Source organism: Callithrix jacchus, chromosome 1 (genome assembly GCF_049354715.1).
Source record: "Callithrix jacchus isolate 240 chromosome 1, calJac240_pri, whole genome shotgun sequence".
Taxonomy (NCBI): Eukaryota; Metazoa; Chordata; class Mammalia; order Primates; family Cebidae; genus Callithrix; species Callithrix jacchus.
The window spans coordinates 29,569,434-29,575,848 of NC_133502.1; positions in this window are offsets into that span (position 1 = coordinate 29,569,434).

A 6,415-nucleotide genomic window follows, 5' to 3' on the forward strand; every position below is an offset into this window, starting at 1 on the left:
CCTGAACAGGTCTTCATGCTCCTATCTCACCACTGCAGTGGGCTTGCCTCGATGCCCCTCCCTTCCACCTGATGCCCCCCAGTCCCACCCCAGCCTGTCCGCAGGGTCTTTCTCAAGGGCCTGCAGAGCCTGGTGTGAAGCATTTAGAGGCTCCCCGATGTCTTGCACATGCACAGGACTCCGTGCACTGATAGGACCCTCCAAAATCCAGCCCCTGCCAAACTCCCTCATAGCTCCCACGGGCTCCCAGGTGCTTGTCCTCCCCGTCAAGGGACCCCGTTCTCTCCCACTCATCTCACCCAGCATCTGCTCCACTGACCATGATCAGGAAGTACCCAGAGCCCTCCCCGCTGTGCCCCATTGTCCTCACCTGGAACCAACCCTCCTGCAGGGCTGAGTGTGCCCCTCACCCCTCTCCTCTCCAAACCAGCAGCGCCCACTCCGGCACCTGGAGGAGAAATGGTTTGTTAAATGCTGGCTCAGTGGGAAGCAGGAGCAACCCTGCACTCAGAATCCCCTTCCCACCCTGGAGCCTGCTGGCAGTGTCCAGGGAATGGCAACCACACACGCCTTAATTAAGTACAGATTTCAAAACATGTGTTTGCTCTTTCCTGGAGTCTACACAGGGGGAAGAGAGAACAGGAACTTCGTAGAGTGCAGAAGAAAACAGGGCCGTTCGGGAAGGAATCACACACTGAGAACCGTGGTGTGGAGCTCAAAGGTGGTGGGAAGACTGGGGCAGAGCTGAGAGGTTTGGGGCGCTGGTGCGGAATCTCCCCGGAGGCAGATGCACCAAGCAAAAGGTACCTGCACCTTCCTTTTCGCCTAAAATCCACAGCTATTTGAAATTTCCCATTTTACTTCATCAGATTCATCAAAATTATGTATTCTCTGATTCTTTGCTGTATTTGAGCATTTTGTTCAGTTGTCAGCAAGGATCTGTCCAGTGGTCACACCCTCTAACAGGAGATGCAGAACAGCCACCCAGCCGACGAACTACCCGCCACGCATTTGCCCACAAAACTAAGGCAATTAAAATAAGGTCAGCTGATTGACTGCAGATTGTGAGAGAAAGATCCGGTGAAAATAACTTTGCCACATAATATGAATAAAACATCATTAAAATCATGTTGACCAGGCACAGTGGCTCATGCCTATAACCCCAGGACTTCGGGAGGCCGAGATAGGAAGATCACTTGAGCTGAGTTTGCGACCAGCCTGGGAAACAGTGAGCCACTGTCTCTATTAAAAAAAGAAAAAGAGGCCAGGCGCGGTGGCTCACTCCTGTAATCCCAGCACTTTGGGAGGCCGAGGCGGGTGGATCACGAGGCCAGGAGTTCGAGACCAGCCTGGCCAAGATGGTGAAGCCCCGTTTCTACTAAAAACACAAAAAAAATTAGTCAAGCGTGGCACACGCCTGTAATGCCAGCTACTTGGGAGGCTGAGGCAGGAGAATTGCTTGAACCTGGGAGGCAGAGGTTGCAGTGAGCTGAGATCACACCACTACACTCCAGCCTGGGTGACAGAGAGAGACTCTGTCTCAAAAAAATAAGTAATTAATTAATTAATTATTTAATTTTAATTTTAATTTAGAAAAGAGAAAAAGGAAAAAAAAAATCATGTCATGATCTTGAATTAAATTGCTGTCCCACAGTCCAGAATGGAAAGAATTAAAAATCTGAGTTTGTCCCACAATTTAAACTCTAAACTCTTTTCATTTTATTCACATTGGCAGAATTATAATTGCAAAGGCAGAACCATGAGATTTAAATTTTGTCATTAATTATACTGCTTATAAATAACCCCAATAAATCAAATTAATTAAAGAGTTATAAAAATCTTCCATTACTCTTTACCTGGACATGTAACCATTATAATGTGGAACATTGTAGTGTGGAAGATTGCTTTACTTAAACTCCAGTCCATCATAAGGAAAATACATAGACATCAAACATTAAATAAATGCTCCAGGACCACGGACCCCAACCCTATGGAAGCTCTGGGACCAGACACCCCACCCTAGGACAACCTCCAAGACCACACACCTTATCCTGCATAAACTCCAGGACCACGGACCCCACCCCTGCACAAACTCTGAGACCACGAACCCCACCCCTGCACAAACTCCGAGACCACAAACCCCACCCCTGCACAAACTGAAGGACCATGAATCCCACCCCTACACAAACTCCAGGACCACAAACCCCACTCCTGCACAAATTCTAAGACCACAAACCCCACCCCTGCACAAACTCTGAGACCATGAACCCCACCCGTGCACAAACTCCAGGACCACAGACCCCACCCCTGCATAAACTCCAACACCACTGACCCAACCCCTGCACAAACTAAGACCACTGACCCCACCCCTGCACAAACTCTAAGACCACAAACCCTACCGCTGCACAAACTCCAGGACCACAGACCCCACCCCTGCACAGTCTCCAGGACCACAGACCTCACCCCTGCACAAAGTTGAGGACTATGAACCCCACCCCTGCACAAGCTTCAGGACCAAACCCCTGTATAAACCCCAGGACCACAGACCCCACCCCTGCACAAACTCCAAGACCATAGACCCCACCCCTGCATAAACTGTAGGACCACGGACCTCACCTCTGTACAAACTCCAGGACCACAGACCCTACCCCAACATAAACTCCAAGACCATAGACCCCACCCCTGCACAAACTCTAGGACCGTGGAACTCGCCCCTGCCCAAACTGTAGGACCATGGACCTCACCCCTGCACAAGCTCCAGGACCACAGACCCCACTCCTGCACAAGCTCCAGGAGCACGGATCTCACCCATGCATAAACTCCAAGACCATGGACCTCACCCCTGTGGAAGTTCCAGGACCGCAGAACCCATGCCTGCACAAGCTCCTAACCCTAACCCTGCACAAGCTGCAGAACCACAGGCCCCAGTCCTGGACAAGCTTCAGGATTGCACACTCCACCCCCACACAGCTACTTGAAGTACCACCTCATTGTCTAGGCCCGTGCAGTTCCCACAGGTATCTGTGCTGGTGTCAGCTTTGCAGTGCTTCCTTCCCTGCCTGGGAGGACATTGTAAGCCCAGCTCTGCTGCTTGCTGGGCACCGCTTGTCGAATCCTGATGAGTGAAGAGAACAAGTGTCCGTGCAAAGACACATGACAGTTAGGCAATTACTAACTCCTAAGGCGTTCAGAAATCCGGTTTACTTTGCAATTTACATTGACAATTTGAACATTTCATGTCCAATCAATTTTCTCAAATCTTTTAAATACAAAGCTAATACTTGCTTTTTGTAAACCACAAAATGTCCAACAGTGTAGAGGGTGTAAGGAACATGGGCGTCCTCCCTGGGATGGCAGCCGCTGCAAGTGATCACTGTTAGCAACTTGCATGTGAACCTGATTTTTAGTTGTCAAGTACATATATTTGTGTTTTTTTGGTGTTTGTTTGTTTTTGGAGGCAGAGTCTCACTCTGTCACCCAGGCTGGAGTGCAATGGCGTGATCTCGGCTCACTGCAACGTCTGCTGCCCGAGTTAAGTGATTCTCCTGCTTCGGCCTCCTCAGCAGCTGGGATTACAGGTGTGAGCCACTGTGCCCGGCTATATTGTTTGTTTTCACAAAAATGGGGCCCTACTCTATGTAGTTTTCTGTAAATTGCTAATTCCACTCAATAATGTATCCAACAAATAGTTCCATTCTGTACATGAAGGGCTTCTTCATTTCTTTTTTTAGCAGTTACAAAATATTTTGTACAGATTTGCCTTAATTTACTTAATCAGTCCCCTAATTATTGAAATCAGGTTGTTTTCAGTTTTTCAATATTCCAAGTAAAACTATGATGATCATCTTAACCTGTATATATCTTTACACAAAATTATGCTGTATTCCTAGAAGTAAAATTATTAAATAAAAAGGCAAGCGCATTTAGATTTTCAATGGACACCACCAAATTGCCCCCCACCAACGGTCTAGCAATTTGCACCTCTGCTTAAAGTGGTCTCAAAAATGTCCGTTTCCTCATACTTTTGGGTAGTAAATATATTTTTAAATTTTGGACCATTTAATTTCTTCTCACATGAATTGTCTGTTCATAGCCTTTGACCAAATTCTTATCATATGTTCATTTTAGTTATTAATCTGTAGTAACTAGATGTTATCAATATGTACCTTTTTTCTATTATCAATGTCATAAGCACTCTCTTCCACATTATTACTTATCATTTCACCTAAGTTTGTTTTGAGATAGTCAAATCCATCAGCAGTTTCCCTGTGGCATCTGGTCCCTGTGCCGTAACCAGAAAGGGTTCTCGAGCTAAGATCGTGCAAGTATTCGCCTGTATTTTCTCCTATTACTATAAGTTTTCTTGATGACCTTTAAGTCTTTCATAAATATGGAATTCAATAAGTACGGACTTTTGGTGTATTGTGCAAGTTACAGATCAATGTTATTTTCTCAGTTTATAATAAGTTATTTAAAATTGGTTTATAATGTCAAAAACCCTATTCTTTACACTTCTTAGAAACGTTTGCAGTGGTGCTTTCCCACATCCTTACCAACATGAAGGGTGGCATGTGGGGGCACTTGGCTCATTTCACTGCCAAAAGCAGTGCCCTCTTTCACTCCAGGTGAGGTGCTTTCTCCCTCACAATGACAAATCACTGTGGCAATATGTCACAATTCCATCTGTGGGCTGGACTCAGGCAGGAGAGTCAAATTACTCAGGTGGTTGGCAGAGGCCTACGCAGAGTCAAATCTGCAGGAAGATTTGGGGATGAGATTTAACAATCCTGCACGTGTCTTGTTTCTAGGTATGAGAGCCAACGCCTCCTATACGCTGGGTCGAAGCACACAAGTCAAAATCTCATTAATGGACTGAATTCCTGCATGAGCCTCCCAGAGCCTTCCACCTCTTCCGCCGGCTTTGCCCTTGTGAAGTCACAGCCCCACAGCTGTGCTTTTCCCCGGCCGCCTGTGTCTGGGACGCTCCTTCTCCAGGAACCTGTGTTTTCTCCACATTGTCACCTCCACTGCCCTCCTCCCAGCTTGTTTTTGTACATCATTTTTTTTTGAGATGGAGTCTTGCTCTGTCACTCAGGCTGGAGTGCGGTGCTGCGATCTTGTTCACTGCAACCTCCACCTCCCGGGTTCAAGCGATTCTCTTGCCTCAGCCTCCCGAGTAGCTGGGACTACAGGCGTGCACCACCATGTCCAGCTAATTTCTTTTATTTTTAGTAGAGATGGGGTTTCACCATGTTGGCCAGGATGGCCTCGATCTCTTGACCTCATGATCCTATTTTTAAAATATTTGGGTCATTTTATTTTAGGTTGTCTCATAAACAGAATAGCATGATTTGCATTTTAACCGAGTCCCGGCGGCTCATCTACTTTCTCTGACTCTCCTGCTCTTCCTGCTTCACTTCACAGGAAATAGGTCAGCCGACCACAGGGTCAGTGTGAAGATAAAGTCAAACAAAAAAGGGGAAAACAGAAGCCCTGGAAAGAGTTTCCTGCAGCCGCAGCCAGACGCTGCATTTACTTGAAGTCCCAGCTTCGGGAACATGGTTCAAGTGTCAGCTCCAGGACAGAGCTGGGGAGGGCAGGCTCTGGCCAGACAGTGGCGCCGAGGCATCCCTCCCCCTGCCCTGAACCTGGACAAAAACGGGAAACATGGGAAATGACTCATTGTCTCTGAACCTCAAGCTGGAACTGTGGTCTGTGTGTCCCAGGAAGATGGCTTTCTCAGCAGCGTCTTTAACTCCGAGGGCTCTTGGCTCCTGTGTGTGAGGGAGGAAGCAGGCGGTGGGCCCAGGGCCTGTCTTCAATCCCTGCCTGCCATGGGGTCTGCAGCTTTGAACTACTGGAACGCCGACGTGTCTCTTGGTGGTGATTCCCTGCCTTGGAAACGGACCAGCTAAGCACCACGCTGGGAGGAGCCAGCACAGCACAATTTCCGACAGGTCTTCTCCTTTTAGAAAGAAAAGCAAAGTTAAGTTATATGAAAACTGAAAGTTTAGGAAAGAAAAATGCTAGTTTTATGAGACGAGAAACCTGAAACACAGCCTTCAGGAGATTCTCCTGGGCCTGGCGGCTGCCTTGACCGCTGTTGGACCACCTTCCTGAGATCCGGCCAGCTGCGGACCTTTCGGATACGGGGTCTTTGCTCTGGGATCTTTGCTGGCTTTGCATGGATAGGACACACCAGTTTACCTTTACAGTCCCAGAAGTTCTTGACACTGGTAGAGAAGCCCTGCCCTGCCCTCCAGAGCCCAGGCCCCGAAGCTTCTCCCAACGAAGTCTCCATTGCCAGTCTCCTGGGTATCTCAGTCTGGTTTAAACACTAACTTGCAAAATTTCTCAAACACTTTAAGAGAAGGACTCCAATTTTCCATCCTTCTTATGCCTTCAAGTCATCCCT